General features: G+C 41.9%; 1 long non-coding RNA gene across 1 annotated transcript in view; it reads left to right on the top strand.

Moving 5' to 3' along the window:
• The window catches only part of LOC144578776 (uncharacterized), a 30,086-nt gene extending 13,291 nt beyond the window's left edge, over positions 1–16,795 (top strand). Inside the window, exon 3 of the long non-coding RNA XR_013525178.1 lies at positions 16,459–16,795. This is a non-coding gene — a long non-coding RNA (uncharacterized LOC144578776). The remainder of the gene's footprint in view (positions 1–16,458) is intronic.
• The last annotated feature ends 327 nt before the right edge of the window (positions 16,796–17,122 follow it).

Genomic DNA, 17,122 nt, shown 5'->3' with positions numbered 1-17,122 from the left:
ATTAAAAATGGGAAAAGACTTAGCACTTCCAACAGACACAAAGACTTTTGCACTTTAATAAGGTGTTAAGATAATTCCTTATGACAGAAAATATATTTGAACAAACACTGTACCAATAAAATATAGAAATGGTCCATAAGGACATGAAAAGATGTTCAACATCATTATTCATCAGGAAAATAAAAATTAAAACCATGGAGAAATATCACTTCACGCATACCTGAATGTTATAAATTTGAGACTCTAAATAGAAAATGCCAGTGAGGATGTGGAGCAACTGGAAGCCTCACACACTGCTGGTGGAATGTGAAATTGCACACCATGATGGAAAATAGTTTGACAGTTATACAATTAAGCATGCAATTACTATATACTCTGGCAATGCACTTGCAGGTATTTACCCCCCATCTTCAAGATAGAGAACATGACCACAAAAATATATGTACACAAATGTTCATGGCTGCTTTGTTCCTAAGAGCCAAAAAACTATAAACAATTTAAATGTCTACATAGATGAATAATAAGCATAAGATGGTATATTCATAGGATAGAATGCTACTCAACAATAAAACAAACAAGAAGCAAACAAAAACGAAATACACGGAACAACCTGAATGCATCTCAGAAATACTATACAGAGTGAAAGAAGAAAAACACAAAAGACAACATGTTGTATGATTCAAATTCTTGAAAATTTAAAAACTGGTAAAAGTAACATATAGTGATAGGATTCAGATCAGGAGTTGCTTGGAATGGGACTGACTACTAAGTGTCACCGAAGGAACTTTCTAGGATGATGGAAATATTCTATCTATGACTTAACTGTGGTGGCAATAGATACAGGTGTATAGCCTTGTCAAAACTCATTGAGCTGTACACCTAAAATATATGCATTTTATTGTATGTAAAAGCTGATTAAAAATGAACACCCTTTATCAATCAAAATAACAAAACAACATCAAGAAAAATAAAGCCTTCAGTAATGCTTCATTGAGTAGCCCTCTTACTGAAAAGGAATTATTTTTCATCTCCAATCAGTTATGAGGAATATAAAATATTGAATAACAATATCATACAATTTAAGAAGAATGTGACTTTTAACTCAAATACAACTATGATTAAATCTTTTCATGTTAACAAATTCAGATGTCACAAAGGCAGGAGAGAGAGGCATTAACTACCCCATCTTCATATTAAAGAAAAATGGCTTAACTTCCAGTTTAATGGAATTAAAAAAGAAAAGAAAAACAGCCTCGGGGCCGGGCGCAGTGGTTCAAGCCTGTAATCCCAGCACTCTGGGAGACCGAGGCGGGTGGATCACGAGGTCAAGATATCGAGACCATCCTGGTCAACATGGTGAAATCCCGTCTCTACTAAAAATACAAAAAATTAGCTGGGCATGGTGGCGCATGCCTGTAATCCCAGCTACTCGGGAGGCTGAAGCAGGAGAATTGCCTGAATCCAGGAGGCAGAGGTTGCGGTGAGCCGAGATTGCACCATTGCACTCCAGCCTGGGTAACAGCAGCAAAACTCCGTCTCAAAAAAAAAAAAAAAAAAAAAGAAAGAAAAACAGCCTCAGAGAGGTTTTAAATAGCTTGTCTAGAGTTAAAGTGGAAACTGGGATTCAAACTCAGATATTTTGGCACTAAATTCAATGTCCTTTTCACTATACTATGCTGTTTCTCTTCTTATGCATCCCCTTGAAAATATTTTGAATATCCAAAGCTAACAATGTCCTTTCTGCTGCTAGGCCTTAAATTGCATTTCCTTTGATGCTATTAGATAGAAAAAGGCTTTTTTTAAGTTGGCACTGAGTTTTTTTCTGAAATCTTCTCAATCACTAGCTTTCCAAAGATGTGGCGATCTTTATCTTTCTTGCAGGAGGTTTGGAACCTTTGACCAGTCAAATTAAATTAAATCTTATAACAGCACTTTCTCTCTTCAACCTGCATTGCTAATGAGTGTAGAAATTGGTAAAATATTTCTGGATAGCCAGTTGGCAATATGTATCAAAACTCTTGGCATATTCTTGGACTGAGCAGTTCCCCTTCTGGGAATTTATCCCAAGGCAATTATTAGAGATGTGTGTGTGGATGTGTGCACAAGGATGTAACATTATTCACAATAGCAAAAAATGGAAAACAAGTTCAATGCCTGTGTCAGAGACTGTTGTTTTCCTTCCATTCCCATCTCTTCTTCCTTAATGATAAGAATCCTGGTTTGTAGTTGGGTACATGGTTGCCCAGTAACACATTACATACCTTGACCCCTCTTTACAGCTCATTTGTGGTCATTCAAAATATTGTATGTGACGCTAAGAATGTGCCTTGCAGGGAGGTTTTCTTTGACCTTTTCCCTTCCAGCCTACTGGATTGTGAATGTGATGGCTAGACTTGAAGCATGTATGTTGAGATATGAGGCAACACTCTAAGGATGATGGAACCATGAGACACAAGGACTCTCTGGGTCCTGGCACTGTGGGAATCACCATGCAATCCTGGAGTCTTGTTTTGCATAAACAAATATAAACTTCAGTCTAGTTTAAGCAACTGTATTTTAAATTTCCTGTCACAAATAGCCAAATCTGATCCCAACAAATGCAGTGTTTAACAGCAATGGGATAGTTAAATTATGGTATAGACATAGGGTAGAATCCCAAGGAACTGCTAAAATGACATGAAAAAATTTACTAAGAGGAAAAAAATAAGTGACATACAAAAGAAGGATACACAATATTCGCAAATGTTTTTATTACATTAAATATACACACACACATACATATATGTATATACCAGCAAGTTTAATTGCAATTCACTAATTTTAAAGAAAAATGATATAATAACAGATAAATTTTAAAATATAGAAATTAAATATTGAGGAAGTCTTGTCTCTGTGTGCATTTTAAAAAATATGCTACAGTTGTTATATGGATGCATAAATGGTTACGATTACTCTTAAAACTGTATGTGAGCCAGTTATTTAGTAGATGGGTGAATGTATACACTTTATAGCTCCAACTCAAAAAGGATGTGAAGCAGAGGGACATTCTAAAGATGACATCTAGCGGTTGCTGTGGTAACCTTATAGACTACGTGTTAGAAATCTTTTATGTCAGTTTCTAGAGTTGGAATTGACATATTCTTAGCTTTAACATACAAGAACAAGGCATTAACTGGCCATTGTTAACCCTTACAGGGTGTATTTGTGATAACTATTCAGCCTACCGAGAGTAGTGGACTCACAGTGGAAGTGTTCAAGAGCAGCCCTACAATGATTAAAGGAATCTAAAACCTGTGCTAGAATTTTCATGGCAACCTTAAAGAACTGTCGCTGCAGCCAACAATAAAAGTTCATGTTTGTTTATTTATTTATTTTTTTGAGACGGAGTTTCGCTCTTGTTACCCAGCTGGAGTGCAATGGCGCGATCTCGGCTTACCGCAACCTCCGCCTCCAGGGTTCAGGCAATTCTGCCTCAGCCTCCTGAGTAGCTGGGATTACAGACACCCGCCACCATGCCCAGCTAATTTTTTGTATTTTTAGTAGAGACGGGGTTTCACCATGTTGACCAAGATGGTCTTGATATCTTGACCTCATGATCCACCCGCCTTGGCCTCCCAAAGTGCTGGGATTACAGGCTTGAGCCACTGCACCCGGCCAAGTTCATGTTTATTACAGAGCACTTACTATTCAATAGGCACAGTGGTACTTTATAGACACCATCTGATTTACGTCTTACAGTAGTTTTAAAAAGTAGTATTGTTGTTATAAAAGAGAACAAAACTGAGACTTAGAGAATTTAGCTGAGTTGTTCTAAGCCCTATCATTAGGACAGGATTGTGCCAGTATTCAAACCCCGGTTATCCATCCACACTCTTAAGCATTGCTCTATCCAGTGTCCACGTGGTTGCCGTGAAACCCGGTCTGGGTCTATTATAAACATGCCCCTTTAAGGGAGATACTCTGCAGTAATACTGGCTTATCCAATCTAGACTTAATCATCTACACTTACTAAACAACAACCACTTTGACTATGCCACTGTTGTGATTTCTCCAAGTATGATGTACCCTTGTTATGACATTGAAGTATACAACTAAGCTTATAAGAATAATTGTGTCACATAATAACTTTATTTTGAAGCCTAGCTGTAAAGTCAGGCAGAATGGCTAAATGGGGTAAGCCTAATAAGTGTGGTAGGGGAGATGCTGCACAGCTGAGGCAGTGAGAGGATACTTCCCTGAAGAGCTGACCTTGGAATCAGCTCTAAAGCCTAGCTGCTCAGAGAGCAGCTATGGAGGGGCAGCAATGGCATGCCTTGTTTAAAATGCAGCATCTGAGACCCTACCCTACATGTACTGAATCAGAATTTGCATTTTAACAAGAACCTCATGAGATTTGCAGGCACTCTGAGGTTTGAAAAGCACTGCTTTAAAGAGTGGATAGCATTTCAGCAGCACATGCAGAGGGAACAGCACTGTAGATACAGGGAATGGCAAGAGGAAAGGTACAGTGGTGGGAATGAATAAAGCCATTTTGGAAGAATGTTCTATCTGGTTGAGCTGTGGCACAAACTGGAATGAAAGATGGTGAGTAGTGGGAAGATAGATAGGATGGAATTCATGGAGGGCTTAAGAACTACATCTTGTTCTGGAGGTAATGGAATAACAAAGTTTTTGTTCAGAAGGTGATGTAATTTTTTTAATTGACTAGACTCTTAAAATTTATAAAACATGTAAGCTTTGTGAGACATTCAGAACTTAACCTTTGGGTAAGATGTGACTCCACACTTTCCCTTTAGTTTTCACCTCCCCAGACAAATCTATTATTAATAGGTATTAATTTTATGAAGGTTATTAAAAGAGAATGAAGTGAATACTGATGGCAAAAAGGAGCACTTCTGAATTCTACACCTATCATGCATTTACTGTTAGGGATTTGATGGTTAAACTGACCTAGGAGGTTTAAAAACCCAAGCAATCTTGTTCTTCATGAGTAGATAGAACAGGGAGACAAAGTGTATTGTCCCTCTGTATTCTGCATGGGTCAGGCTCTCCTTTACTCTCTCGTTCTGAGAAGGGCTCCCAAATCCCCCCAGCTCCTTTGATGAGGAATCTGTGAGAGACAGAAGCTATTTTGTAAAGCTGTCAGCTGTCCTGAATAAGGCAGCCAGGAATAAGAGAAACAGATAAGAGGTACATTCTCAGGCATGAGGGGGAGCCTTGTCTGCCTTGGATTAAAAGGAGAAGGGAAGAGGATTTTGTAGGGTGGGTGAGTCAACTGAATGGAATCTTAGTTGCAGGCTGACGGCAGCATTACAGACACAAAATGAGCCAACAAAGACACCCAATGATTGGTCAAGGGATGAAGACAAGGAAGGGATAAGTGCAGCTACACACAGGATGCTTCATATCAGGAGCAGTTGCATTTCTCAGGGAGGGTGAGTTGGAGGGAAAAGGAGAAAGGTAAAAATCAAAATATCTGCTCCAGTACCTTGGGCCTTGCTAACCAGGACATTCTTTGTTCCCACCAGTTGGTGACTTAACCAGTTCCCTTAAGGAAGCTCAAAGACTGATATAACTGCTGAGTCCTACAAGTCAGGTGTTGGGAATTTGCATTGCTCTCAGTCAGCACTGGGTATAGCCGCTCAAAATCCAACTATCTGTGTGATACAGTTAACCTTCCCCAACAAATATAATGACAATAACTGCAATTAACCTCATCTGGAAAAGGGAAACCCACACATGGTAGGGTGGGCTATGCCATTATCCACGAGAATATCCTATTGGCCAGAAGATTCAGGAACTGCTTACCCTGTCGGAGGTGTGTATTCCTCACGTGGCCTCCCCAGATTCTGGTCACAACAATGGTCTTTCTTAGCTTTTGTCCTTTGTGACCACATCTAAGCTGGTTATTCAAGGATGATATTTCAGGGGCTTTGCCAAGGTAACAGGCCATTTTTAATTGGGGGTTCAGCTGTCACAATCTCTTGTTTGCCAGGTAGAAGTTTAGTGTTTATTTGCATTTGATTAACTCCACAATCCAAGCTGGAGATAGTTTCAATTTACTCCCAGCTTAGGGATTTTCATCTTCGAGTAATGGATCTTGATGATTTGTTCATGCCCTTCGCCCTCAGCTTAAATGACTTCTCCCTGGGCCTCTTCAGGGCCATTCAGAACAATTTCCTGGGGTAGAGGTCACAGCTAATATACCCCTCTTGCCCCCAGGTTGCATTCCGGGGATTGCTTTTTGCTGAGGCTTGACTGTCATTTTTCTTCAATTAGATATGCCAGACTTATGGGGAGTTTGAAAAAGAAATGGGGCTCAAGGCTCTGTGAGGCTTCATTCATCTCCTTATGTTTTCCTTTCGTTTTCTTGCACTAACTTCACTTTGATGGGAAAAGTTTTGTGTATTCTATTTTTAAAACTTGCCAGGTTGCTGACTTTCAGCTCTCTCAGGTTGTTGGCCTTAGTTAGAATGGGACTATTTTAATGATATTATATTTTCTTCTCTTTCTGCTTTCAGAGGGACTATGTTCAGTAGGAGACTAAATTTGTCTTATAAATGTATATGATCCCTTCCAATTCCTGACTACTTGGTCTCTGGCTTTAATAGAAACATAGTCTGAGTCTCAAAATATGAGTAGTGGTTTACCAGCAGCTGTGTAAACACATAAGAAGAATGCAGATCAGCCTCTCAACTTAGTATTGATAGGTCTCCATGAACCTCTTCCTAGATCCTCTCAGCTAATCACTCTTGTTGGGGTCTTTTACTTACAATTTCTTTCCCAATTTGGAATTTGTTCTGATTGTTTAGGGAGTTCATGACAGAAATTCAACCACTAATTGGCTTCAACATAGTGGGAAAACTTATTTCACTTAAATGAAAAGTTCATTTGGAGATCAGGTATGGTTGGATCTAAAAGCCATCTCAGCTTTTCTTTGCAAAACATTGATTTTATTCTCAGGCAAGCACTTCCAACCTGGTAGTTTCACATCCCAGCCTTTATCTTCGGAACTCAGCAACTCCAGGGGGAAAAGATCTTTCATAGTGGTTGCAGCAATAACCTGGAGGTGATGCCCAGTGGCTAAGAAGGACCTGGGTTGGGACACGTGCACCAACCAGTATAAGCCACTGTAGCTAGTTGGTTGGAATGCTTTGGTTTGGCTAAGCCTATGTCATGTAGCCGTCCTAACAGCAAGGGTGGGGAGTCTATTGCATGATTAATTTGGTAAAGAGATGAATTCTTAAAACAAAACAAAACAAAAACTGGATGCTAAGCAGAAAAAAACAACAAATGTCTTTCATGTCCTGATAGGTCAGTTTTGAAAATGATCCAAGAAACCAGTTTTTATACCCCAAGAAACTCTGCAGTTAAAAAAAATGAAATATAGAAAAAATATAAAGATTCAAAAAAACCAATTTTATTACATGTGGCTGGACCGACTCTGAAATATTATTTAACAAGTGCTGAAGTCTCATGTAATATACTAGTTCCACGTGCTAAGCCTCTGATCCTTTAGTCAGTCTTTTGGTTTTGAATTCAGATGATGTTATGTGGTAGGTATTTCACAGAAGTGGTAGGAAATGGTAGAAGCTTCTTCACCAGTATTCCACAAATATTAATGAGCCCCTTCCATGCTGTAGGCATGGAACTGGGGACATGGGATACAAATTTGATGAAGTCCCTAGAAGGACTCAGAATGGGGGTAAGAATATAATTTAAATAAATAAATCACAATGTCCTGTGAAATGCCTGTAACAAAGGACACAGTTGTCTTCTGAAGTCTCACAAATTGCTAGGCACTGTGCTTTTTCCTTCTTCCACATTTTCTTCCTTAAATTTCAAAGCAACTCCTTAAGGTAGGCATTATTCCCTGAAGACATTGAGGTTTGGAGAGATGAAGTCTTTTTGGTCAACCAGCTAATGAGTAGCAGGAAGATTTGGGAATTCTATTTGGAAATACTTTATTTCTCAGTATTTGGGGATACTACAAAAGCATGACCATTCTTTAAGCCATCCACAAGCTTTGGGACCATTTATTTATTTCATCTCCATCTTGTAGAGCTTATCTGTCATGAATTCATACTAATTCTTCCTAGGCAATGTTTTTGAGGTCTCACCCTATACTTCTTCCTACTCATGGGTCAGGCTTTCAACATCTGTACCTAGATTGCAACATCCTGTATCTAGATTGCAAGGGCACTTTAAACGACCTTTTTAGTTACAGTCTCTCTTTAATTCATTCTGCTACTAAGTGGGTTTTTGAGGTTGGCAGAAGTTGTATACCATACAATATTGCCCTGATCATTTATTTAATAAATATTTATTAAAAGGCAGTCATTGTGCTGGATGCTGCTTTAAAGCTTCACATAAAGCCCAATCATTTTTAGGATTTTGTGAGTGTTTACAAAGGCAATCCTCCATAGTATCCTAATAAAACATGCATCAACAATTCTTTGCTCCACAAACCTCAATGGTTTCTCACTGCTGCCTTAAAAGTGTTGAAAATTTTTAGCTTAGCATCAAGGTCTTCGTCAGCTATGCCACCCACTCATACTCATTCTGCCCATTGTTCTTGACCCGTCCACTGCAACCAGCTGGCTGACTCAGTCCCTGTAGGGTCTGTGCTTGCCCTTCTCCATATCTTCCTGTTCACATCATTCATACGTTCTCTCCATTACTGGAAATTCTGGCTGTTTGTGATCTTTCTTACTTTTTTTTTTTTTTTTGAGACCAAGTCTTGCTCTGTCACCCAAGCTGGAGTGCAGTGGCATGATCTCAGCTCACTGCAACCTCTGCCTCCTGGGTTCAAGCGATTCTCCTCCCTCAGCCTCCTCAGTAGCTGGGAATACAGATGTGCAGCACCACCCCCAGTTCATTTTCATATTTTTAGTAGAGATGGGGTTTTGCCATGTTGCCTAGGCTGGTCTCGAACTCCTGGCCTCAAGTGACCTACCAACCTCCCGAGACACTGGAATTACAGGTGTGAGCCACTGCGTGTGGCCTGATGGTAATCTTATCGGTAAACTCTGAGATGGCTTCTTGTTTGTACTTCCTGTACTTTGTATCATTGGCACTTGTGACCTCTTCTAGACTATGATGAGTTTATTTTTTTAATGTGTAAGTATTTTCTTCTAACAAGGCTGTTTACTTTATTGCATCACCAATATGTGATTAAACATCTGTTGAAAAAGGCCTTGAAAGTGCTCTAATTACTGGTGGACATGAGCTTTTGTGCAGAATAGGAATAGAAGGACTCAGCTAAGAGGAAAAGAGATGAGGACAAAATAAGGCACAGATGAAAAATTGCTTCTTAGGCTTTTTTATTTTTATCCTTTTTTAGAGACACAGTCTCACTCTGTTGCCTAGGCTGGAGTGTAGTGGCATGATTATAGTTCTCTGCAGTCTTGAACTCCTGGGCTCAAGAGACTCTCGCTCTCAGCTTCCTGAGTAGCTGGAGCTGCCAAGTGTACAACACCATGCCCGGCTGTTTTTTTTTTTTTTTGACTTTTTGTGGAGATGGGGTCTTGCTATGTTGCCTAGGGTGGTTTTAAACTCCTGGCTGTAAGTAATCCACCTGACTCCGCCTCCCAAAGTGCTGGGATTACAGACATAATCCAGTGCACCTGGCCCCTCAGTCTTTATTCTTCATCTTGTTTTGTTACATTCTCTGATGAAGGAGAAAGCCTCTTGCCTGCAGGGTGGGAAGGACACAAAGTAGGAACCAATAACTGAAAGTCAAGTACCAAAGTCAATTTTACTAACTCACTTTGAATTAAAAATAGTATATATATATTTTTTAAGATGGAGTCTCGCTCTGTCGCCCAGGCTGGAGTGCAGTGGCACAATTTCGGCTCATTGCAACCTCCACCTCCCAGGTTTAAGCGATTCTCCTGCCTTGGCTTCCTGAGTAGTTGGGATTACAGGTGTGTGTCACCATGCCTGGCTAATTTTTGTATTTTTAGTAAAGATGGGGTTTTACTATGTTGGTCAAGCTGGTCTCAACCTCCTGATCTTGTGATCAGGCTCCCAAAGTGCTGAGATTACAGGCATGAGCCACCGCGCCCGGGCAGTACAATGTTTTTTTTTTTTTAATTATTCATTGATTTAATTTTCTTCATGCAGAGATTTTAATAATACTGGTGGTTTAAGAAGTAATTTTATATGGGATTTAAGATTATGTAGTTTTGATAATATCTTTATTACATATGATCTTTATGGGAAACTTTTTTTCTAAGTGAAGACCACATCAGTTAACTCCTTATTTTATGTTAAGGGGAACTTGTGATTAGTGTTGATATTTTATAGAGGTTTTCTGTGATTTTATCTGGGTTAAAGCACCTAAGTAGTGAATAAAATATCATTTGTTTCTGTGCCACTCTTGTAGAGGTGTTTTGGCTGACTTCAGGGCTGAATTATTTTCTCTGAAATGATTTTACAGGGAAAAGATTAGCAATTTGCTGATAACTTTTTTAAAATAAATAACTGCTTATTCAAGACACAATAACAAATTGATTATACAATGGGATAACAGAAATGTGAGATAATGACACTTGTTATAAAATAACTTAAAACAGTTTCTCTCTGCTTTGGAGACTCACAGTGCTGAAGATTGACTTTAGTTTTTTCAAGGAATAATTTTAAAAAAGAAAATAAGAAAAACTGTTAAGTTGATTTGTTTTCTTTCAAACAGTCTTAATAGCTTCAGTTTCTGGAACTTACTTCTTGAAGACAGCAACTTTGCACTTGATAACATTTTGCTCATTTATCTCCAGAATGCTTGTTCAGTTGAGAAATGAAAATGGGTCTCAGTAGAGTACATAGAGTGATTTGTTCCAAATGGCACTAAAACTGTTTCTGGCCTGGGAAGAATTAGTTCAGCATCCTGTATAAGTCGATGCTTACTCTGAAACAAGGATGCAATAATCCAGCCAAATTTGCAGATTAGAAACGTTTTTATGGCCTAATTTTTTCCCCTAGTCATATGTTACTGGTTTTATGTGATAGGAAAGGGGAAATGTGCACAGGCACAGACATGATTCCGCATTAGGGGGCTAATATTTTCCCATGTTTTTGATGCAAGTTGTTTTTGTTTACATACAGTGTGCTCTAGTGTGTGATGTGTTGGTGTTATATGTTCAATAACACAGAAAATATTTTATTTAAATGATTGGAATATAAATCCTGTTTTTCAGATCTGATTTCTTGACATTTTGGGGGAAGACAAGCATATCTATTGCTTTTGTTTTAGGAAGAAAAGTAAACTCTGTAGGGAGTGCACCAAAATCCTCACCCTTTAAAACCAAACTCAGAGGAACAAATAGTTGCTTCATTCACCTTTTGGTCTTCCTGTGGTATGGTATCCCCCTTCAGTCTATTGTTTGTTTTGCTTTATCTTTGACTCCAAGAGAGATCAAAATACATTTTTTTGAATTATAGTTTGGCAATATGCTGGGAAATGGGAATACACAAAACATAAAGCAATTTTTTCCTCAGTGCTTTTAATATTGAGACAGATTTTTGTCTAATAGAGCCAACAGAATGTAACAAGAGTGCATCAGCAGCCCAGAGCTGTAAACACAGCTTCCTGATGACATATCCCTAGGGGTACAGATCATACAGTTTCTATATTATTCAGCCTGTCATTCTACTGGCACAGAACTGATTTTTGCTTCAGAAAAATGTTTCTTTTCTGAAACTCCAGCTGTCCTTCGTTCATAAAGCAGTGTTTTAATAAGGTGGTTGTTTAGGATGAAACAATGATACTACTAATAATGAATCACTAACAATACAGCACACTTCTTATGGATGGTCCACTGTATGCCAAACAGCTGGAGGAAACGTGGGGGAAATTGCAATCAAGCATTTAAATATCATAGCTGGTTGTTTCCAAACATAAGTATCCCGATGCTTAGCTTTGTGGAGGTAATATGTTTGATTGCTTTTAAAAATATTTTATCTGGATCTTTTGATGTACTGTAGATGGAGTCATGGACTATTCTTTATTTTCAGTATGCCGAATGATTTTTTGATCATGATGATTAGAAAAACAGTAATGTTGAAGACTAGCAGAGGCTAGGCCTGGCAGGAACTGTGTGAGCTGAAGGAGAAGAGGAAGACATGAGACTTGGACTGTGGTTAAATGGGTCCCTCTCCTGGCTAATGCATATGGAAGCAGGCACCTTTTAAAGACATCAGCTGAAGCAGATTCAGTTTTCAGTTAAGGGACATTTAGCAATTATGTTGTTCAGTGGAAGAACCAGATTCTCTTGTCTTCCCTGAGACCCAGAGGCTGAGTAACCAGGAGCTTCCAGAAATATTAGGTTACAAACAAGAAAGAAAAGTGTCCAATGTGCCATTGAGGATACTGGCTTAAAAGAAGTCTGTTTTTACCATGCTGAAGTAGAGCTCTTCTCTTCCACAGACAGATGCCTCATTAGGCAAAATTAAAAATCTAGGAAAATAAAGTGCTTTCTCTTTTTAGGATCTCAGAGTACTGCACTCAAATGAACTCATGCTTCCCACTATACTTCTCCAATACCGGTTATTGGTACTTACAATTAGAGTCATTGCCAAATGCTTCACTAAATGAAAACCCCTGAAAATTAATTATCTCATCAAAAATGGCTCACTTTCAGAACCGGATTCATAAGTCCTGGCACCAAAATAAATGCCAACTCCCTCCTAAGAATGAAAGGAAAAATAGTCATTTACTGACATGTCCCTGCAGGGATCAATAACATTACAGATCATGAAGGAGACGAGAATAGTCTGGGCAAATTAATAACTCAGCCTTCTCACTGATTTGAGATGACTAGTTAAATAGCATTCTGCACTGATGAGGACTCTGTGGCACGAGGAACAATGTCATCATTAACATGTGAGTGTTTAGCATTTTGAACACTTCATACATAAAGAGAACTTAACACAGGACTATTTATTGGGCTTTAGACAGATGGTTTAATGTTTTTTAAGCCCTCAGCCTATCAGACCACCCGTGGTTTCCTTCAGCCAAGGGCTTTAAAAAAATAATTGGTCTATAGCAATTTTCTAACAAGACTGACTGCAATATATTTCTCTAAATCTTTTTCTTACCCTTAACTATCCCTTGCTGTGGTTCGTGGTTGACAGACTTCCCTGACACTGATTCCTCACATATAAGTAATTACTGACATAAAAGGAGATGAGGGGCTGAAATATCATCATTAATTGTTCCTTCACTGCAGAAAAAGCTATTTAGAAATGATTGTTTTGGAAAACAGTTCTTCCCTGATTAGACATTGCCTGACACTCTAGAAGACATTTCCCAAAAAATCTTTCAATACAGGAAATGGCAACCCAACATAGATGGGTAACTGTGGGTGGCAGAGGATGCATTGCACTGACCATATATGTGTTTATCTTAAGATTGTAAAGAAGGGCAACTGTGCCTCTGTGTGGGAAATATGTGAGTGTGCTTAGAAAGAAATAAAGTGGCTGTGGATCCCTCCTCTTATTGTCAAAATGAGAGGCCAGTATAATGGAAAAGCAAGCAGGATGTGTTTTTATAGTGCAAACTTCTGCAGGGATCTTAATGACCACCTACACTGCCCTGGCCACTGGTCAGCTCTTCATGCCCTTCTTAGGGTCCTTTTAGTGAAACAGCATGGCCCAGAGGCCCAGAGACTGTGGACTGGCCCAAATGGTTGCTTATTTGCATATTCTTCTGTATGTAGCTTCCCTAGTAGGGTTTTGAAGAGGCATGCGTAGGCTTGGAGCAGACAAAGCCAGTATAGGACAGAGAGGGCTTAGTGATGAGATGTTCTAAGGGAAAAGTGTCCTGTGACTGAACACTTGGGAGGGCTTGAGAGGCCTGAAAGTCTTAGTGCAGAGCCCGCGATTGGCTTTTCTCTTTGAGGCATAAATACGTCTCTCCGGAGGCTCAGATTTCCTGCTGACACTTCACGCAGGGTTGGATTGGAGTCCTTGCTGATTCTGTGGCTGCTGCTAGTGTCAGGATTTTGCACCAATACTGTCAATTTCCTCACCTGTGAGGGAGACTCCCCTGGCACCAGCATCGGTGTTTCGTCTGATCACGTCCCGTTAAATTCCCAGAGCAAGGTGCCAAGTCAGTTTCACCTGATGAAACAATTTAACAGCTCTCTGCTTTGGGTGCTCGAAGACGACGGGCAACTGACCGTCGGGGACGCAGCCTGGACCGCGAGCGTCTGTGCGGTCAGGCCCCGCAGTGCGTGACGGCCATCGACGAGGTTAGCTTCTCAAGGGAGCAGTTCCGGCTGGTGCACGTGGAAGTGGAGGTGAGGGACGTCAACGACCACGCGCCGCGCTTCCCCTGGGCCCAGATCCCGGTGGAGGTGTCCGAGGGTGCGGTCCTGGGCACGCGCATCCCCCTGGAGGTGCCGGCCGGTGGACGGGGACGTGGGCGCCAACGGGCTGCAGAGCATTCGCCTGGCAAAGCCGCATAGCCTCTTGTGAGTGGAGCTGCAGACGCGCCTCGCCCTTCGCTGCTGCCGCAGCCGCGCTCGGGCAAGTGGACGCTAGCTCGTCGGCGGGAGCTGGGACGCCAGAGTCGGGGGCCACTTCTCTGGTCCTGCAGTGGGCGGCGCGCAAGAGCCTTGTGGCTCTGGTCAGCACCTCGGACAGGGACTCGGGCGCCCACGGACAGGTGCGCTGCGCCCTCTACCGGCACCAGCACTTCAGGCTGCAGCCGGCTTACGGGGGCAGCTACCTGGTGGTGACCGCGGCGTCGCTGGACTGCGAGCGCATCGCCGAGTACAACCTGACGCTGGTGACCGAGGACACGGTGCGCGTGTGGGCGACGAGAACGACAACCTGTTCCTGTTCACGCGTCCGGTCTATGAGGTGTCGGAGCGCGAGAACGACCTGCCGGCTCCTACCTGGCCACGGTGGCCACCTGGGACTCGGACCTGGGCCGCAATGGCCAGGTCACCTACCGGCTGCTGGAGGCCGAAGTGGGCCGCGTCGGGGGCGCAGTGTCCACTTATGCCTAGGTGACCCAACTACTGGGGGGCTGCGTGCTCGATGGCGCTTTGACCCTGAGGAGCTGGCGGAGATGCAGGGGCGTCTGGAGGCGCTCAACCGCAGTTCTCAGCCGCGCTGGGGCCTGGCTATAGTACAACTGCAGGTGAAGGGCCAGAATGACCACGCGCCCCTCCTGGTGGCCCCGCTTCTCCTTAGTGGCTCAGCCCAGCTGCCTCTGCCTCGGGATGTGCCACTGGGCCCCTTGCTGACCCATCTGCAACCAAAGACGAAGACGAGGGTGCCAACGCTGAGCTGACTTACATCCTCCTCGTTAGCGACGGCGGCACCGGGATGCTGGCGCTGCACTCGGCTCTGCAGCACCGCCTGTAGTCCGCCCGCCCGCTGACGGCAGTCATCGAGGTGAGGGACGAAGGCCGGCCCACTCTGTCGTGCAGGGCCACATTGCTTCTTATGCCCACGTGCCTGGCGCCACCTGGTGCAGAAGTGGTGCTGATGCCGCCGCTGCCACCGCACGAGGGAGGGGAGCCGTACATCAGGCAGGGAATGGGAGGGCAGCTTGAACCCCACCTGTTCTGGGTCGTTGTTTTGGCCAGCGGCTGTGTCCTTCTCTTAGTGGCCATGGTCACTGTGACTTGTCCCTGCCAAGGAACGTGAAGAAGCTCTGTGGGCACTGCCCAAGCAGATTTCAGGCAACGAGTGACCATGCTGGTCCACTTGTCAGAGCTCTAGGGGCTGACTCTGGGGGCTTCCGCTCTAGGTTCTTCGTGGACACACAGCCAGTTTCCATTTCCACAGGGGCCCAGGCGGTCGAGTCTGTGGAGAATTCCCAGTCTGAGGTCAGTGAGGTGTCTTGGAGTTCCTCTTGTCCGGAGAGGAGCAGGATTGCATGGGCCCAGGTATGGCACCCCTGGCGTTCCTGATGTCCTCATTGGAGTAGATTTTCATGCTAGGAGCCTTATGAAAATTCAGTGCCTGATTTGGGACTTCAAATGGCTGATATTTCTGGGTTTGTTTGTCGGTTTATTTGAAAGGAAAAATTATCCACAGACAAGGTTAGACAGAGGCTTGAGAGTCACATTCATGAAGGTCATTCATGAAGGTCCGAGTCTGTTTCTGTTGTTTTTGCCTATGGTAACTTCCTTTGGGTACAATTTGGATACAGTCGTCCCTCAGGGTTAATGCTGTGTTTCTGAAGCACTCCAGATGAGGAATGCGGCCCCTGCTCTGTCAAGTTTGATATCTGAAAATGAAATATTATTAACGGCTGCTCTCACCCCCTTTTAAAAATAGGGTTCAATCTCAGTTCCTTTTCATTCCTCATCCCCTTATGGAGAAAATAAATCTGCGGCAAGTTTAAGGTAATTTCAGAATATTTATTGTTATCTCTAAGCAAAATGTTTGACATTTTATACATTTTTATGGATACCAAAGTAATTCTTTCATTTTCACTTTCAGTATACGTTCAAATCTAGATGAATTCAATGTGAAGAACAGTGGAAAAGGAGACAGTGAATTGAATGACAGCTATTTGAATATCAGCAGAGAGGGCTTCAAGAAAATGTTCTATCAAATGATTGCAAAATAAGGGGTAAGTTCAAACCTGTGACTTTGAAGCTCTTCCTCTCAAAGCATCATAAGACTCATTCCTGACTCAATTGCAATAGTAAATAAGTGGCCCAAATATGTATTCATAGAGGGAGTGTCTTGGTCATTTCAGGTTCCTTTAACAAGATACCATAGACTGGCTGGCTTAAACAACGAACATCTATTTCTCATAATAGATAATGAATTTTGTATAGACTAGGATTTCATTTGCTGGTAACATATGAGTATGTGATTTGGTTTGGTTTTGCATTGTTTATAGAATGCTGCACCAACACAACCTCACTCTATCCAGTCCATCTGTTGTGTCATTTGGGGGTTATGCTTCAGGCCCAATTCTCTGTAATGGTGTCTGATTCTGGAGTGGTAGCTCCTGTGGTGAAAAGCATTGCCAATTATGGGGTGTTTTGTGTTTGTCTCCATGAAAATGGGCGTAAGATCTTTAGTTCCTCAAAGAAAATATCAAAGGGGAGTCCTAATGGCATGTCCTACTGACTCAAATGCCTCTTCACCATAA

This window comes from Callithrix jacchus, chromosome 1 (genome assembly GCF_049354715.1).
Source record: "Callithrix jacchus isolate 240 chromosome 1, calJac240_pri, whole genome shotgun sequence".
Lineage (NCBI taxonomy): Eukaryota > Metazoa > Chordata > Mammalia > Primates > Cebidae > Callithrix > Callithrix jacchus.
Note: the sequence above shows the minus strand (reverse complement) of the source record. Positions and strands in the feature narration are given on the sequence as shown.